Source organism: Phyllobates terribilis, unplaced genomic scaffold (assembly GCF_046119375.1).
Source record: "Phyllobates terribilis strain yellow unplaced genomic scaffold, ASM4611937v1 Scaffold_5__5_contigs__length_657084704, whole genome shotgun sequence".
Taxonomy (NCBI): Eukaryota; Metazoa; Chordata; class Amphibia; order Anura; family Dendrobatidae; genus Phyllobates; species Phyllobates terribilis.
Window position 1 is genome coordinate 352,888,264 of NW_027362765.1, and position 18,717 is coordinate 352,906,980.

The window sequence follows — 18,717 nt, forward strand, 5'->3', positions numbered from 1 at the left end:
CCTGTATCCTACAATGAACACCTGACTTTTTCTCGTCCTGTCGTCCCTTTTCTCCGGGCTTCAGCAGTCAATACACAGAGAATTGCTGATTCCTGGGATTTTGCTGCCAGAGACAAATGTCTGGAGAGCTTTTCTGGAGCAGTAACCATGTACGAGCGCCTCCTGGATTATTGATAAGTACAAGGTGGGAAATCCCAATAAACCAATAGTGCACAGTCAATTAGCGCCGCGCTGTGACAACGGACGCCGCTGACAGCCGCAGAGCCGATTACGCCAATAACTCCTTGTTCCTACAAGCTGAGCGTTATATAGATCAGTGACTGGTATACAGACGTGTCCGGGCCGGAGGAAGCAGAGGCGACACCGCCACTATGTGTCCACTCATATATCACATCCACATACGCATCATCCGTGATCCGGCTCTATGATGTCATCATGTCGTGTGTGACCTCATGACGTAGAGTTAGGCGCATTGAACAATTCCTACGCAACATCGTATTTATAGGGCTTTTCCCAGATTATACCATTATATAGGCACGTAACCGAGAATGATAAAGTATCGCACCGGTGATGTCACGTGACCGCGCGGACGCCACGGGACAGAAAATACAGTATTCATCCATTATGTGGCCACACAAGCATTTATCAAGAGCCTGACACGTCCATATAATTCATATATAATATGGGAGTGACCATAGTATCACAGAAATCCCTCGTCCTCTGAGCTAACAATCTAATGGGTGCTGTCCTCCGGACGTGCGCTCTCCTTGCGGCCAATAGGGATTCCTTCCTGTGCACCCGATTACATCCATCGCCCCTTTCACAGTACAGAGTTATAGGGACTTTTATGTTTATAACCCGATTAGGAGAGATCATTATTATCCAATCTACGGGGTCCGACACCCCCACTGAGTAGATGTATATACTGGACAGAGTCAGAAAGCCGCCTAGTGGCCGTTCGTGGGTACTGCAGCACTGCCCCCATTGAAGTGAATGTGATCTGCAGTCCGGCCACTACACAGTGACTTCCCAGTTCCATACACTACTTATATCCCCCCGCCGCCGGAGCCGTAAACAGCTGATCGCTGAGGGTGCCGGACCCCTGATCTGATATTGATGACCTATTCTGAGTCCTGGACAAGCCCTTTAAAATGTAGGAACCAAATAACGAAATGTTACACAACTTTTTAGTACGTCTTGTGTTTGAGCTCCACATCTATTGCTTCTCATTGCTGAGGCTTTGTTACAATGCATCTGTGTCTGTAAGAGCTGTCAGCCTGGAGTCCAGGACAAGAGAGAGAAATTCGATTGTCAAGACTGAATACATTGTAACAGAATCCCTGCTGTCAGAATCAGTAAGTCAGGGAAGGTTTTCAGCCCCCAAAATTCTATATATATTCACATTTACTTAGACAACAAGCAGGGTTCTTGAACATTGTGCAGAATATGCCTAGAAATCTGTGCAGCCTGATAGTCCTGACCTCTGCAGACAATCACCTGTGAGTAGTGTTGAGCGATACCTTCCGATATCAGGAAATATCGTATCGGACTGGATCGGGCCGATACCCAAAAAGTATCGGATATCGCCGATTCCGATACCGGAAACCAATGCAAGTCAATGGGACACAAATATCGGAATGAAAATAAACCCTTTCTTTCCTTGTAGGTTAATTCTACATGAAGTAAAACAACTAAGAATAATGTAGAATGACATGAAAAGCCGGCCGGCAATTCAGCAGCGGCATACACCGGTACCCGACAATTTACAACAGAAAGAATAGAGCTTCACACATAGATTAGATAGATAGAAACATGTCAGTCACATATATAAGAAGTACAGTGACAGTGTTGCTTACAGAACTTGTCATTTAGTGTAAAGGATTTATTTAAAAAAATAATAGTGTTTTCATGCACCGTCTCTTTAAGAAAGCCGGCCGGCAATTCAGCATCTGTACCCGACAATTTAGAATAGAAGGAATAGAGAATCACACATAGATTAGATAGATAGAAACATGTCAGTCACATATATATGAAGTACAGTGACAGTGTTGATTACTGTACTTGTCATTTAGTGTTAAAATAAAGGATTTATTTAAAAAAAAATTGGCGTGGGGTTCCCCTTAATTTTAGGCTCTAGCGGAGGTTAAGCAGACAGCTGGGGCAAATGTTTGAAGCCTGGGAAGGGGGTAATACCCACGGAGCTTCCCAGGCTACTAATATCAGCCCCCAGCTGAATACCTAGCCTTTACTAGCTATTAAAATGGGGGACCCCCCAAAAAAAATGACGTGGGGTCCCCCCTAATTTAATAGCTAGCACAGGCTAGGCAGACAGCTGGGGGCTGATATTAATAGCCCAGGAAGGGTGCCATGAATATTGGCCCCCTCCCAGGCTAGAAACACCAGCCGTCAGCCGCCCCAGAAATGGCGCATCCATAGGATGCGCCAATTCTGGCACTTAGCCTCGCTCTTCCACGCTGCCCTGGTGCGGTGGCAGGGGGTAATAGGGTTGGGGTTGATGTCAGCTTATAATGCCAGCTGACATCAAGCCCAGGTTAGTAATGGAGAGGCGTCTATAAGACACCCCCATTACTAACCCCATAGTCAAAGTTAAAAGAAAACACAAACACCCAGAATAAAGTCCTTTAATTGAAATAAAGACACAATTCTTTATTGTTCTAAATTAAACCATACTTACCATCACGCCCATTCCAGCTGAAGCCAACGATCTCCTGCAATAAAAGAAAAATAATAAAGCAACCTCATCCTTACCTTTCGATGGTTCCCAGGACAGCTCCAGCTCTGCTACATCGAGATGACAGGCTGGACCGCAGCAGAAAGCTGCCATCCAGCCTGTCATCCCGCAGACACTGAGAAGCGCAGGCATGCTTGCGCTCCTCAGTGTCTCTCTGTGACGTCATCCAGATGAGCCGAGTTCATGTCCAATGAACTCAGCTCACCTCATGCACGTCACTGACAGCGTGGGAAAATTCTCCTGCACTCAGCGCTTCAGCGTGAGAATTCTCCCACGCTGTCAGTGACATACATGAGGTGAGGTCATGTCCAATGAACTCAGCTCACCTCATGCACGTCACTGACAGCGTGGGAAAATTCTCACGCTGAAGTGCTGAGTGCAGGAGAATTTTCCCACGCTGTCAGTGACGTACATGAAGTGAGCGGAGTTCATTGGACATGACCTCGGCTCATCTGGATGCCGTCACAGCCAGACACTGAGGAGTGGAAGTATGCCTGCGCTTCTCAGTGTCTGCGGGATGACAGGATGGATGGCAGCGTTCTGCTGCGGTCCAGCCTGTCATCTCGATGTAGCAGAGCTGAAGCTGTCGTGGGAGCCATGGAAAGGTAAGGATGAGGTTGCTTTATTATTTTACTTTTATTGCAGGAGATCGTTGGCTTCAGCTGGAATGGGCGTGGTGGTAAGTATGGTTTAATTTAGAACAATAAAGAATTGTGTGTTTATTTCAATTAAAGGACTTTTTTCTGGGTGTTGTGTTTTTTTAAATACTTTACTAGAAATTCATGGCGGTCATGTCTAATATTGGCGTGACCCCATGAATTTTGGGCTTAGGGCCAGCTGATAATGCCAAGCTGGCCCTAACCCCTTTATTACCCAGTGAGCCACCGCATCAGGGCCCTGGATGAGTTGGGTACAGCGCCAGAAGATGGCGCTTCTATGAACGCGCCATTTTCTGGGGCGGCTGCGGACTGCAATTTGCAGCGGGGGTGGCCCAGAAAGCTTGGGCCTCCCTGCGCTGCGGATTCCAGCCCCCAGCTGCCTAGTTGTATCTGGCTGGGCACAAAAATAGGGCGAAGCCCCAAGCATTTTTTTTTAAAATTATTTCATGAAATTCATGGAATAATTAAGAAAAAAAGGGCTTCCCTATATTGTTGTGTCCAACCAGGTACAAATAGGCAGCTGGTGGTTGGGGGCAGCCCATTCCTGCCTGCTGTACCTGGCTGGACACAAATATAGTGCGAAGCCCCACGTCAATTTTTTTTAAAATAAGTCCTTTATTTTAACACTAAATGACATTTGAGGAGTTAATAAAGATGCAGTCCCTAAATTATTATTTATTTTTTAATTAATTTTTCCCAAAACTTTTGACGTGGGCTTCGCCATATTTTTGTATGCCAGCCAGGTACAGCATCCAGCTTCTATGAACGCGCCATTTTCCGGGGCGGCCGCGGACTGCAATTTTCAGCGGGGGGAGGGGGGGGGGCAGAAAGCTTGGGCCTCCCTGCGCTGCAGATTCCATCCCCCAGCTGCCTAGTTGTACCTGGCTGGACACAAAAATAGGGAGAAGCTTCACGTATTTTTTTTTTTTAATTATTTCATGAAATTCATGAAATAATTAAGAAAAAAAGGGCTTCCCTATATTGTTGTGTCCGGCCAGGTACAAATAGGCTGCTGGTGGTTGGGGGCAGCCCGTTCCTGCCTGCTGTACCTGGCTGGACACAAATATAGTGTGAAGCCCCACGTCAATTTTTTTTAAATCATTTCAGGAAATTCATGAAATAATTTAAAAAAATTGATGTGGGGCTTCGCCCTATATTTGTGTCCAGCCAGGTACAGCAGGCAGGAACGGGCTGCCCCCAACCACCAGCTGCCTATTTGTACCTGGCCGGACACAACAATATAGGGAAGCCCTTTTTTTCTGAATTATTCCATGAATTTCATGAATTTAAAAAAAAAAAAACGTGGAGCTTCGCCCTATTTTTGTGTCCAGCCAGGTACAACTAGGCAGCTGGGGGCTGGAATCTGCAGCGCAGGGAGACCCAAGCTTTCTGGGCCCCCCCCCGCTGCAAATTGCAGTCCGCAGCCGCCCCAGAAAATGGCGCGTTCATAGAAGCGCCATCTTCTGGCGCTGTACCCAACTCATCCAGGGCCCTGATGCGGTGGCTCACTGGGTAATAAAGGGGTTAAGGCCAGCTTGGCATTATCAGCTGGCCCTAAGCCCGAAATTCATGGGGTCACGCCAATATTAGACATGACCACCATGAATTTCTAGTAAAGTATTTAAAAAAAACACAAACACCCAGAAAAAAGTCCTTTAATTGAAATAAACACACAATTCTTTATTGTTCTAAATTAAACCATACTTACCATCACGCCCATTCCAGCTGAAGCCAACGATCTCCTGCAATAAAAGAAAAATAATAAAGCAACCTCATCCTTACCTTTCCATGGCTCCCACGACGGCTCCAGCTCTGCTACATCGAGATGACAGGCTGGACCGCAGCAGAACGCTGCCATCCAGCCTGTCATCCCGCAGACACTGAGAAGCGCAGGCATACTTCCACTCCTCAGTGTCTGGCTGTGACGGCATCCAGATGAGCCGACAATGAACTCGGCTCACCTCATGTACGTCACTGACAGCGTGGGAGAATTCTCCTGCACTCAGCGCTTCAGCGTGAGAATTTTCCCACGCTGTCAGTGACGTGCATGAGGTGAGGTCATGTCCCATGAACTCGGCGCACCTCATGCACGTCACTGACAGCGTGGGAGAATTCTCACGCTGAAGCGCTGAGTGCAGGAGAATTTTCCCACGCTGTCAGTGACGTGCATGAGGTGAGCTGAGTTCATTGGACATGACCTCGGCTCATCTGGATGACGTCACAGAAAGACACTGAGGAGCGCAAGCATGCCTGCGCTTCTCAGTGTCCGCGGGATGACAGGCTGGATGGCAGCGTTCTGCTGCGGTCCAGCCTGTCATCTCGATGTAGCAGAGCTGAAGCTGTCCTGGGAACCATGGAAAGGTAAGGATGAGGTTGCTTTATTATTTTACTTTTATTGCAGGAGATCGTTGGCTTCAGCTGGAATGGGTGTGGCGGTAAGTATGGTTTAATTTAGAACAATAAAGAATTGTGTCTTTTTTTCAATTAAAGGACTTTTTTCTGGGTGTTTGTGTTTTTTTTAAATACTTTACTAGAAATTCATGGCGGTCATGTCTAATATTGGCGTGACCCCATGAATTTCGGGCTTAGGGCCAGCTGATAATGCCAAGCTGGCCTTAACCCCTTTATTACCCAGTGAGCCACCGCACCAGGGCCCTGGATGAGTTGGGTACAGCGCCAGAAGATGGCGCTTCTATGAACGCGCCATTTTCCGGGGCGGCTGCGGACTGCAATTTGCAGCGGGTGGGACCCAGAAAGCTTGGGTCTCCCTGCGCTGCAGATTCCAGCCCCCAGCTGCCTAGTTGTACCTGGCTGGACACAAAAATAGGGCGAAGCGCCACACATTTTTTTTTTTAATTATTTCATGAAATTCATGGAATAATTAAGAAAAAAAGGGCTTCCCTATATTGTTGTGTCCGGCTAGGTACAAATAGGCAGCTGGTGGTTGGGGGCAGCCCGTTCCTGCCTGCTGTACCTGGCTGGACACAATTATAGGGCGAAGCCCCACATAATTTTTTTTTAATTATTTCATGAATTTCCTGAAATAATTAAAAAAAAATTGACGTGGGGCTTCGCACTATATTTGTGTCCAGCCAGGTACAGCAGGCAGGAACGGGCTGCCCCCAACCACCAGCTGCCTATTTGTACCTAGCCGGACACAACAATATAGGGAAGCCCTTTTTTTCTTAATTATTCCATGAATTTCATGAAATAATTAAAAAAAAAAAAACGTGGAGCTTCTCCCTATTTTTGTGTCCAGCCAGGTACAACTAGGCAGCTGGGGGATGGAATCTGCAGCGCAGGGAGGCCCAAGCTTTTTGCCCTCCCCCCCCCCGCTGAAAATTGCAGTCCGCGGCCGCCCCGGAAAATGGCGCGTTCATAGAAGCTGGATGCTGTACCTGGCTGGCATACAAAAATATGGCGAAGCCCACGTCAAAAGTTTTGGGAAAAATTTATTAAAAAATAAATAATAATTTAGGGACTGCATCTTTATTAAGTCCTCAAATGTCATTTAGTGTTAAAATAAAGGATTTATTTAAAAAAAAAATGGCGTGGGATCCCCCATAATTTTAGTCTCTAGCGGAGGTTAAGCAGACGGCTGGGGCAGATGTTTGAAGCCTGGGAAGGGGGTAAAACCCACGGAGCTTCCCAGGCTACTAATATCAGCCCCCAGCTGAATACCTAGCCTTTACTAGCTATTAAAATGGGGGACCCCCCAAAAAAAAATGACGTGGGGTCCCCTCTATTTTAATAGCTAGCAAAGGCTAGGCAGACAGCTGGGGGCTGATATTAATAGCTCAGGAAGGGTGCCATGAATATTGGCCCCCTCCCAGGCTAGAAACACCAGCCGTCAGCCGCCCCAGAAATGGCGCATCCATAGGATGCGCCAATTCTGGCACTTAGCCTCGCTCTTCCACGCTGCCCTGGTGCGGTGGCAGGGGGTAATAGTGGTGGGGTTCATGTCAGCGCCAGCTGCCATGAAGCCCAGGTTAGTAATGATGGCCGTCTATATGACACCCCCATTACTAACCTACAAAGTGTTAAAAAGAAAAAACACACTACACCCAGAAAAAAATAATTTATTTGAAATAAAACACCATTTTATTTAATTCTTAGTTTACTAAAAAAAAAATAGTTACCTGTCCACGTTCCTGCGCTGATCTCCCATGCACAGCTGTCACATCTGGAGATGGTGACAGCTGTGCATGGCTGCTGTAAGCTCACGCTGCCGGGAACACGTCCGCTCCCGGCAGCGGGAGCCCCTGACTGAGGTCACCGGAGTGCATTCAGGCAGCGCAGCTCCGGAGACCTCCTTTACGGCAGTGCTGTACCGTGGGAATTTCTCACGATACAGCAGTGCCGTAAAGGAGCTAACCGGAGCAGCGCTGCCTGAACTCCGGTGAACCCTTACGGCCCCGTCATTCTAGCGGCGGCAGCGGTTCAGAGCGGTCACATTCTATGTGGCTGCTCTGAACTGGAGATCTTCGTGGGACACTCGTGGACTACTACGGAGGGGTAAGGATAAGGTTGTGGTTTATTATTTTATATTTTATTACAGGAGATCGATGGCTTCGGGGAATTAGGTGTCTAGGTGAGTATAGGTGTAGTTTTTTATTTTTTACTTTATTTTAGGTGGCGATCGGCGGGGACAGGTAATGTATAAACTAATTTCTTTTAGGTAACCACTGGCCACCAATGACATGTATTTAACATTTATTGGGGACACAGTAGGGCAATTTAAATAGCAGGATCAGGCTGATGGGAACTACTGCTCCCATCGAGCTGATCCTGCTGGCAGGAGTGGACGGGGGACAGACATAGGCCGATGGGAGTAGTAGTGTCACATCGGCCTATGTCTGCCCGCACACACACCCGCACACACACCCGCACACACACACCCCGCACACACACACCCCGCACACACACCCCGCACACACACCCGCACACACACACACCCCGCACACACACACCCGCACACACACCCCGCACACACACCCCGCACACACACACACCCCGCACACACTAATCATGACGGGTCCGGGAGGTGAGGCTGACCTGTGCGGCCGTGGGAAAGTTGATGTGAGTTCATGCAGTCAAGCATGAACTCACATGAACCCTCTGAGGGCACCGCGGCGACTTCAAATGAACAGCTGATCGGCATCACCTGATACCTCAGCTGTTCATTTGAAATAACCGGCGGGAGAGCGCAGCACAAAACGGGAAAGCCGGCGGTGAAGTCTTTTCACTGCCGGCTTCCCCACCCGGGTCCTTCGCTCCTTGGTGCTGCGCTCCCCGCCCGGTCCTAATTTACGATCGGGATGGGAGGTGGCGAGGGGAGCGGAGGATCGGGGTGGGAGGCTGCGGGGAAGCAGTATGGGGCTGCGTGATTGTTTAAAAGCCGGCGGCTTTTTACCGCGCGCCGGCTTTTAAACAATCAGGAGAATTCTCCCACGCTGGGATGGCATTCTGATGACAAGCTGGATCGCAGCTGAGCGCTGCCATCCAGCTTGTCATCCTTCAGAGACACTGCAGAGCGCAGGCATTATGGGAACTTCCGATTCCGGTATTCGATATTATAAAAGTATCGGAATTAAGTATCGGAATTCCGATACAGTGAATATCGGCCGATACCCGATATTTCAGTATCGGAATGCTCAACACTACCTGTGAGCTGCACTGCACACTGATACATTGTAACAAACTACCAGAGAGGTTCTGCAGCAGCTGCTGAAGGCAATTTCTAGATTGGATACAAATGTATCCACTTCTCAGCTGAGCGCAGCACTGGATAGATAACGCATACTGAGTGCACAGCGTCTATATTCATTGACAGAAAGCACAAGTCCAAAAACTGGTGAGAAACTCAATGTGTTTATACCAGAATACCGGCAGAAGACACTCGGGAAAGTTCCAAATAGTTTGCACAACGTGAAGTTTACGCTAATCTCAGGCAGTTCAGCCACAATGGGCGAAACTGGAGAGGAGCTAAATCCTGGCGTCTCCTACTACAGAAACGTCACTCCAGTCTCTGACCAGATGCAGGAATGAGCTGTGACTAAGTCACTACGACTGGTGTTAATACATCGGGGCCTCGTTACATTACAAGGCTGCATGTTACAGCCATACTAAGCTTTATTCACAGGGAAAATACAGAGTCTGGACCGTCCCTTTAATTCTGCTCATGGACCGTCCCTTTAATTCTGCTCCTGGACCGTCCCTTTAATTCTGCTCATGGACCGTCTCCAATTGAATATTTGGCGCTGCTTTTCTTGGGTCACGCAGCGAGGTCGGCGCAGAGTCCATTACTGCGGGTTAATGTTGTGGGATTGGTTTATTTCGCAGTCCAGGGCGCGGGATCGGCCGGAGAACCTCTGGGTACAATATATACAGTATATATATATATATATATATATATATATATATATATATATATATATATACAGGTACTGGCAGGGGGCGTGCGGATTGATTCAGGCCATTACGGCTCTGCACATAATTTAGTGGCGGTGACAGCAGAGCTTACTCGCTGACTTCTGTAATGTTTCCCCACAGAATAACAAGCAGACCCATAGATCACGGTGACAGAGCGCAGAGCGCGGCCGCAGAGTGCGGAGCAACGTTCTGCCAACTGCACACAATACGGCCGCGCTCAGGACTCAGGAAAGCGCCAGAATCTGCAGAAAGCGTTCACCTGTCAATAGGGAGAAAGATGGATCAGCTGCATCCTGAGATCTGGAGCTCGTATCAATCAGATGAGAGTACAAGGAGCGGAGCCGGGAACAGCGTCTGCACCGCACGGAGAGCGGAGCGCGCTCATAAACAGTCTGCGACTCCTGTCACAAAGCAACAAGGCGAAAATAGAGAAAGATGACCAGCAAAGAGCTACAGTATATACTACAGGGGTATACAGAGAAGAGAGGACTGTGTATATACTGCAGGAGTATACAGAGAAGAGGGGGTTGTGTATATACTGCAGGGGTATACAGAGAAGAGAGGACTGTGTATATACTGCAGGAGTATACAGAGAAGAGGGGACTGTGTATATACTGCAGGGGTATACAGAGAAGAGGGGACTGAGTATATACTGCAGGGGTATACAGAGAAGAGAGGACTGTGTATATACTGCAGGGGTATACAGAGAAGAGGGGACTGTGTATATACTGCAGGGGTATACAGAGAAGAGGGGACTGTGGATATACTGCAGGGGTATACAGAGAAGAGAGAACTGTGTATATACAGCAGGGGTATACAGAGAAGAGGGGACTGAGTATATACTGCAGGGGTATACAGAGAAGAGAAGACTGTGTATATACTGCAGGGGTATACAGAGAAGAGGAGACTGTGTATATACTGCAGGGGTATACAGAGAAGAGAGGACTGTGGATATACTGCAGGGGTATACAGAGAAGAGGGGACTGTGTATATACTGCAAGGGTATACAGAGAAGAGAGAACTGTGTATATACAGCAGGGGTATACAGAGAAGAGGGGACTGAGTATATACTGCAGGGGTATACAGAGAAGAGAAGACTGTGTATATACTGCAGGGGTATACAGAGAAGAGGAGACTGTGTATATACTGCAGGGGTATACAGAGAAGAGAGGACTGTGGATATACTGCAGGGGTATACAGAGAAGAGGGGACTGTGTATATACTGCAAGGGTATACAGAGAAGAGGAGACTGTGTATATACTGCAGGGGTATACAGAGAAGAGGGGGCTGTGTATATACTGCAGGGGTATACAGAGAAGAGGGGGCTGTGTATATACTGCAGGGGTATACAGAGAAGAGGAGACTGTGTATATACTGCAGGGGTATACAGAGAAGAGGGGGCTGTGTATATACTGCAGGGGTATACAGAGAAGAGGAGACTGTGTATATACTGCAGGGGTATACAGAGAAGAGGGGACTGTGTATATACTGCAGGGGTATACAGAGAAGAGGGGACTGTGTATATACTGCAGGGGTATACAGAGAAGAGGGGACTGTGTATATACTGCAGGGGTATACAGAGAAGAGGAGACTGTGTATATACTGCAGGGGTATACAGAGAAGAGGAGACTGTGTATATACTGCAGGGGTATACAGAGAAGAGGAGACTGTGTATATACTGCAGGGGTATGCAGAGAAGAGGGGACTGTGTATATACTGCAGGGGTATACAGAGAAGAGGGGACTGTGTATATACTGCAGGGGTATACAGAGAAGAGGAGACTGTGTATATACTGCAGGGGTATACAGAGAAGAGGGGACTGTGTATATACTGCAGGGGTATACAGAGAAGAGGGGACTGAGTATATACTGCAGGGGTATACAGAGAAGAGAGGACTGTGTATATACTGCAGGGGTATACAGAGAAGAGGGGACTGTGTATATACTGCAAGGGTATACAGAGAAGAGGGAACTGTGTATATACTGCAGGGGTATACAGAGAAGAGGACTGTGTATATACTGCAGGGGTATACAGAGAAGAGGGGACTGTGTATATACTGCAGGGGTATACAGAGAAGAGGAGACTGTGTATATACTGCAGGGGTATACAGAGAAGAGGAGGCTGTGTATATACTGCAGAGGAATACAGAGAAGAGAGGACTGTGGATATACTGCAGGGGTATACAGAGAAGAGAGGACTGTGGATATACTGCAGGGGTATACAGAGAAGAGAGGACTGTGGATATACTGCAGGGGTATACAGAGAAGAGGGGGCTGTGTATATACTGCAGGGGTATACAGAGAAGAGGAGACTGTGCATATACTGCAGGGGTATACAGAGAAGAGGGGACTGTGTATATACTGCAGGGGTATACAGAGAAGAGGGGACTGAGTATATACTGCAGGGGTATACAGAGAAGAGGGGACTGAGTATATACTGCAGGGGTATACAGAGAAGAGAGGACTGTGTATATACTGCAGGGGTATACAGAGAAGAGGGGACTGTGTATATACTGCAAGGGTATACAGAGAAGAGGGGACAGTGTATATACTGCAGGGGTATACAGAGAAGAGAAGACTGTGTATATACTGCAGGGGTATACAGAGAAGAGGAGACTGTGTATATACTGCAGGGGTATACAGAGAAGAGAGGACTGTGGATATACTGCAGGGGTATACAGAGAAGAGGAGACTGTGTATATACTGCAGGGGTATACAGAGAAGAGAGGACTGTGGATATACTGCAGGGGTATACAGAGAAGAGGGGACTGTGTATATACTGCAGGGGTATACAGAGAAGAGGGGACTGTGTATATACTGCAGGGGTATACAGAGAAGAGGAGACTGTGTATATACTGCAGGGGTATACAGAGAAGAGGGGACTGTGTATATACTGCAGGGGTATACAGAGAAGAGGGGACTGTGTATATACTGCAGGGGTATACAGAGAAGAGGAGACTGTGTATATACTGCAGGGGTATACAGAGAAGAGGAGGCTGTGCATATACTGCAGGGGTATACAGAGAAGAGGGGGCTGTGTATATACTGCAGGGGTATACAGAGAAGAGGGGACTGTGTATATACTGCAGGGGTATACAGAGAAGAGAGGGCTGTGTATATACTGCAGGGGTATACAGAGAAGAGGAGACTGTGTATATACTGCAGGGGTATACAGAGAAGAGAGGACTGTGTATATACTGCAGGGGTATACAGAGAAGAGAGGACTGTGTATATACTGCAGGGGTATACAGAGAAGAGGGGACTGTGTATATACTGCAGGGGTATACAGAGAAGAGAGGGCTGTGTATATACTGCAGGGGTATACAGAGAAGAGGAGACTGTGTATATACTGCAGGGGTATACAGAGAAGAGGGGACTGTGTATATACTGCAGGGGTATACAGAGAAGAGAGGGCTGTGTATATACTGCAGGGGTATACAGAGAAGAGAGGGCTGTGTATATACTGCAGGGGTATACAGAGAAGAGAGGGCTGTGTATATACTGCAGGGGTATACAGAGAAGAGGGGACTGTGTATATACTGCAGGGGTATACAGAGAAGAGAGGGCTGTGTATATACTGCAGGGGTATACAGAGAAGAGGAGACTGTGTATATTCTGCAGGGGTATAGAGAGAAGAGGGGACTGTGTATATACTGCAGGGGTATACAGAGAAGAGGAGACTGTGTATATACTGCAGGGGTATACAGAGAAGAGAGGACTGTGTATATACTGCAGGGGTATACAGAGAAGAGAGGACTGTGTATATACTGCAGGGGTATACAGAGAAGAGGGGGCTGTGTATATACTGCAGGGATATACAGAGAAGAGAGGACTGTGTATATACTGCAGGGGTATACAGAGAAGAGGACTGTGAATATACTGCAGGGGTATACAGAGAAGAGGGGGCTGTGTATATACTGCAGGGGTATACAGAGAAGAGGAGACTGTATATACTGCAGGGGTATACAGAGAAGAGGAGACTGTGTATATACTGCAGGGGTATACAGAGAAGAGGGGGCTGTGTATATACTGCAGGGGTATACAGAGAAGAGGAGACTGTATATACTGCAGGGGTATACAGAGAAGAGGGGGCTGTGTATATACTGCAGGGGTATACAGAGAAGAGGGGGCTGTGTATATACTGCAGGGGTATACAGAGAAGAGGGGGCTGTGTATATACTGCAGGGGTATACAGAGAAGAGGGGACTGTGTATATACTGCAGGGGTATACAGAGAAGAGGAGACTGTATATACTGCAGGGGTATACAGAGAAGAGGGGGCTGTGTATATACTGCAGGGGTATACAGAGAAGAGGGGGCTGTGTATATACTGCAGGGGTATACAGAGAAGAGGGGGCTGTGTATATACTGCAGGGGTATACAGAGAAGAGAGGACTGTGTATATACTGCAGGGGTATACAGAGAAGAGAGGGCTGTGTATATACTGCAGGGGTATACAGAGAAGAGGAGGCTGTGCATATACTGCAGGGGTATACAGAGAAGAGGGGACTGTGTATATACTGCAGGGGTATACAGAGAAGAGGGGGCTGTGTATATAATGCAGGGGTATAGAGAGAAGAGGAGACTGTGTATATACTGCAGGGGTATACAGAGAAGAGGAGACTGTGTATATACTGCAGGGGTATACAGAGAAGAGAGGACTGTGTATATACTGCAGGGGTATACAGAGAAGAGGGGACTGTGTATATACTGCAGGGGTATACAGAGAAGAGGGGACTGTGTATATACTGCAGGGGTATACAGAGAAGAGGAGACTGTGTATATACTGCAGGGGTATACAGAGAAGAGGGGACTGTGTATATACTGCAGGGGTATACAGAGAAGAGGGGACTGTGTATATACTGCAGGGGTATACAGAGAAGAGGGGACTGTGTATATACTGCAGGGGTATACAGAGAAGAGGAGACTGTGTATATACTGCAGGGGTATACAGAGAAGAGGGGACTGTGTATATACTGCAGGGGTATACAGAGAAGAGGGGACTGTGTATATACTGCAGGGGTATACAGAGAAGAGGGGACTGTGTATATACTGCAGGGGTATAGAGAGAAGAGGGGGCTGTGTATATACTGCAGGGGTATACAGGGAAGAGGAGACTGTGTATATACTGCAGGGGTATACAGAGAAGAGGAGACTGTGTGTATACTGCAGGGGTATACAGAGAAGAGGGGACTGTGTATATACTGCAGGGGTATACAGAAAAGAGGGGACTGTGTATATACTGCAGGGGTATACAGAGAAGAGGGGACTGTGTATATACTGCAGGGGTATACAGAGAAGAGAGGGCTGTGTATATACTGCAGGGGTATACAGAGAAGAGGAGACTGTGTATATACTGCAGGGGTATACAGAGAAGAGAGGACTGTGTATATACTGCAGGGGTATACAGAGAAGAGAGGACTGTGTATATACTGCAGGGGTATACAGAGAAGAGAGGACTGTGTATATACTGCAGGGGTATACAGAGAAGAGAGGACTGTGTATATACTGCAGGGGTATACAGAGAAGAGGAGACTGTGTATATACTGCAGGGATATACAGAGAAGAGAGGACTGTGTATATACTGCAGGGGTATACAGAGAAGAGGACTGTGTATATACTGCAGGGGTATACAGAGAAGAGGGGGCTGTGTATATACTGCAGGGGTATAGAGAGAAGAGGAGACTGTGTATATACTGCAGGGGAATATAGAGAAGAGAGGACTGTGTATATACTGCAGGGGTATACAGAGAAGAGGACTGTGAATATACTGCAGGGGTATACAGAGAAGAGGGGGCTGTGTATATACTGCAGGGGTATACAGAGAAGAGGAGACTGTATATACTGCAGGGGTATACAGAGAAGAGGGGGCTGTGTATATACTGCAGGGGTATACAGAGAAGAGGGGGCTGTGTATATACTGGAGGGGTATACAGAGAAGAGGGGGCTGTGTATATACTGCAGGGGTATACAGAGAAGAGAGGACTGTGTATATACTGCAGGGATATACAGAGAAGAGGACTGTGTATATACTGCAGGGGTATACAGAGAAGAGGACTGTGAATATACTGCAGGGGTATACAGAGAAGAGGGGACTGTGTATATACTGCAGGGGTATACAGAGAAGAGGGGACTGTGTATATACTGCAGGGGTATACAGAGAAGAGGAGACTGTGTATATACTGCAGGGGTATACAGAGAAGAGGGGACTGTGTAAATACTGCAGGGGTATACAGAGAAGAGGGGACTGTGTATATACTGCAGGGGTATACAGAGAAGAGGGGGCTGTGTATATACTGCAGGGGTATACAGGGAAGAGGAGACTGTGTATATACTGCAGAGGTATACAGAGAAGAGAGGACAGTGTATATACTGCATGGGTATACAGAGAAGAGGAGACTGTGTATATACTGCAGGGGTATACAGAGAAGAGGGGACTGTGTATATACTGCAGGGGTATACAGAAAAGAGAGGACAGTGTATATACTGCATGGGTATACAGAGAAGAGGAGACTGTGTATATACTGCAGGGGTATACAGAGAAGAGGAGGCTGTGTATATACTGCAGGGGTATACAGAGAAGAGGAGGCTGTGTATATACTGCAGGGGTATACAGAGAAGAGGACTGTGTATATACTGCAGGGGTATACAGAGAAGAGGAGACTGTGTATATACTGCAGGGATATACAGAGAAGAGAGGACTGTGTATATACTGCAGGGGTATACAGAGAAGAGGACTGTGTATATACTGCAGGGGTATACAGAGAAGAGGGGGCTGTGTATATACTGCAGGGGTATACAGAGAAGAGGACTGTGAATATACTGCAGGGGTATACAGAGAAGAGGGGGCTGTGTATATACTGCAGGGGTATACAGAGAAGAGGAGACTGTATATACTGCAGGGGTATACAGAGAAGAGGGGGCTGTGTATATACTGCAGGGGTATACAGAGAAGAGGGGGCTGTGTATATACTGCAGGGGTATACAGAGAAGAGAGGACTGTGTATATACTGCAGGGATATACAGAGAAGAGGACTGTGTATATACTGCAGGGGTATACAGAGAAGAGGGGGCTGTGTATATACTGCAGGGGTATACAGAGAAGAGGGGACTGTGTATATACTGCAGGGGTATACAGAGAAGAGGAGACTGTGTATATACTGCAGGGGTATACAGAGAAGAGGGGACTGTGTATATACTGCAGGGGTATACAGAGAAGAGGAGACTGTGTATATACTGCAGGGGTATACAGAGAAGAGGGGACTGTGTATATACTGCAGGGGTATACAGAGAAGAGGAGACTGTGTATATACTGCAGGGGTATACAGAGAAGAGGGGACTGTGTATATACTGCAGGGGTATACAGAGAAGAGGGGACTGTGTATATACTGCAGGGGTATACAGAGAAGAGGGGGCTGTGTATATACTGCAGGGGTATACAGGGAAGAGGAGACTGTGTATATACTGCAGGGGTATACAGAGAAGAGGAGACTGTGTGTATACTGCAGGGGTATACAGAGAAGAGAGGACAGTGTATATACTGCATGGGTATACAGAGAAGAGGAGACTGTGTATATACTGCAGGGGTATACAGAGAAGAGGAGACTGTGTATATACTGCAGGGGTATACAGAGAAGAGGAGGCTGAGTATATACTGCAGGGGTATACAGAGAAGAGGGGGCTGTGTATATACTGCAGGGGTATACAGAGAAGAGGAGACTGTGTATATACTGCAGGGGTATACAGAGAAGAGGGGACTGTGTATATACTGCAGGGGTATACAAAGAAGAGAGGGCTGTGTATATACTGCAGGGGTATACAGAGAAGAGAGGACTGTGTATATACTGCAGGGGTATACAGAGAAGAGGAGACTGTGTATATACTGCAGGGGTATACAGAGAAGAGAGGGCTGTGTATATACTGCAGGGGTATACAGAGAAGAGAGGACTGTGTATATACTGCAGGGGTATACAGAGAAGAGGGGGCTGTGTATATACTGCAGGGGTATACAGAGAAGAGGAGACTGTGTATATACTGCAGGGGTATACAGAGAAGAGGGGACTGTGTATATACTGCAGGGGTATACAGAGAAGAGAGGGCTGTGTATATACTGCAGGGGTATACAGAGAAGAGAGGACTGTGTATATACTGCAGGGGTATACAGAGAAGAGGGGACTGTGTATATACTGCAGGGGTATACAGAGAAGAGAGGGCTGTGTATATACTGCATGGGTATACAGAGAAGAGGAGACTGTGTATATACTGCAGGGGTATACAGAGAAGAGGAGACTGTGTATATACTGCAGGGGTATACAGAGAAGAGGAGGCTGAGTATATACTGCAGGGGTATACAGAGAAGAGGGGGCTGTGTATATACTGCAGGGGTATACAGAGAAGAGGAGACTGTGTATATACTGCAGGGGTATACAGAGAAGAGGGGACTGTGTATATACTGCAGGGGTATACAGAGAAGAGAGGGCTGTGTATATACTGCAGGGGTATACAGAGAAGAGAGGACTGTGTATATACTGCAGGGGTATACAGAGAAGAGGGGGCTGTGTATATACTGCAGGGGTATACAGAGAAGAGGAGACTGTGTATATACTGCAGGGGTATACAGAGAAGAGGGGACTGTGTATATACTGCAGGGGTATACAGAGAAGAGGGGGCTGTGTATATACTGCAGGGGTATACAGAGAAGAGAGGGCTGTGTATATACTGCAGGGATATACAGAGAAGAGAGGACTGTGTATATACTGCAGGGGTATACAGAGAAGAGGGGACTGTGTATATACTGCAGGGGTATACAGAGAAGAGAGGACTGTGTATATACTGCAGGGGTATACAGAGAAGAGGACTGTGAATATACTGCAGGG

At 47.4% G+C, this 18,717-nt stretch overlaps 1 protein-coding gene across 1 annotated transcript in view; it reads right to left on the bottom strand.

Annotated features, from left to right (window-relative positions):
• The window catches only part of ATRNL1 (attractin like 1), a 1,189,422-nt gene that overhangs the window by 633,581 nt on the left and 537,124 nt on the right, over positions 1–18,717 (bottom strand). The gene's annotated exons all lie outside the window — the stretch shown is intronic.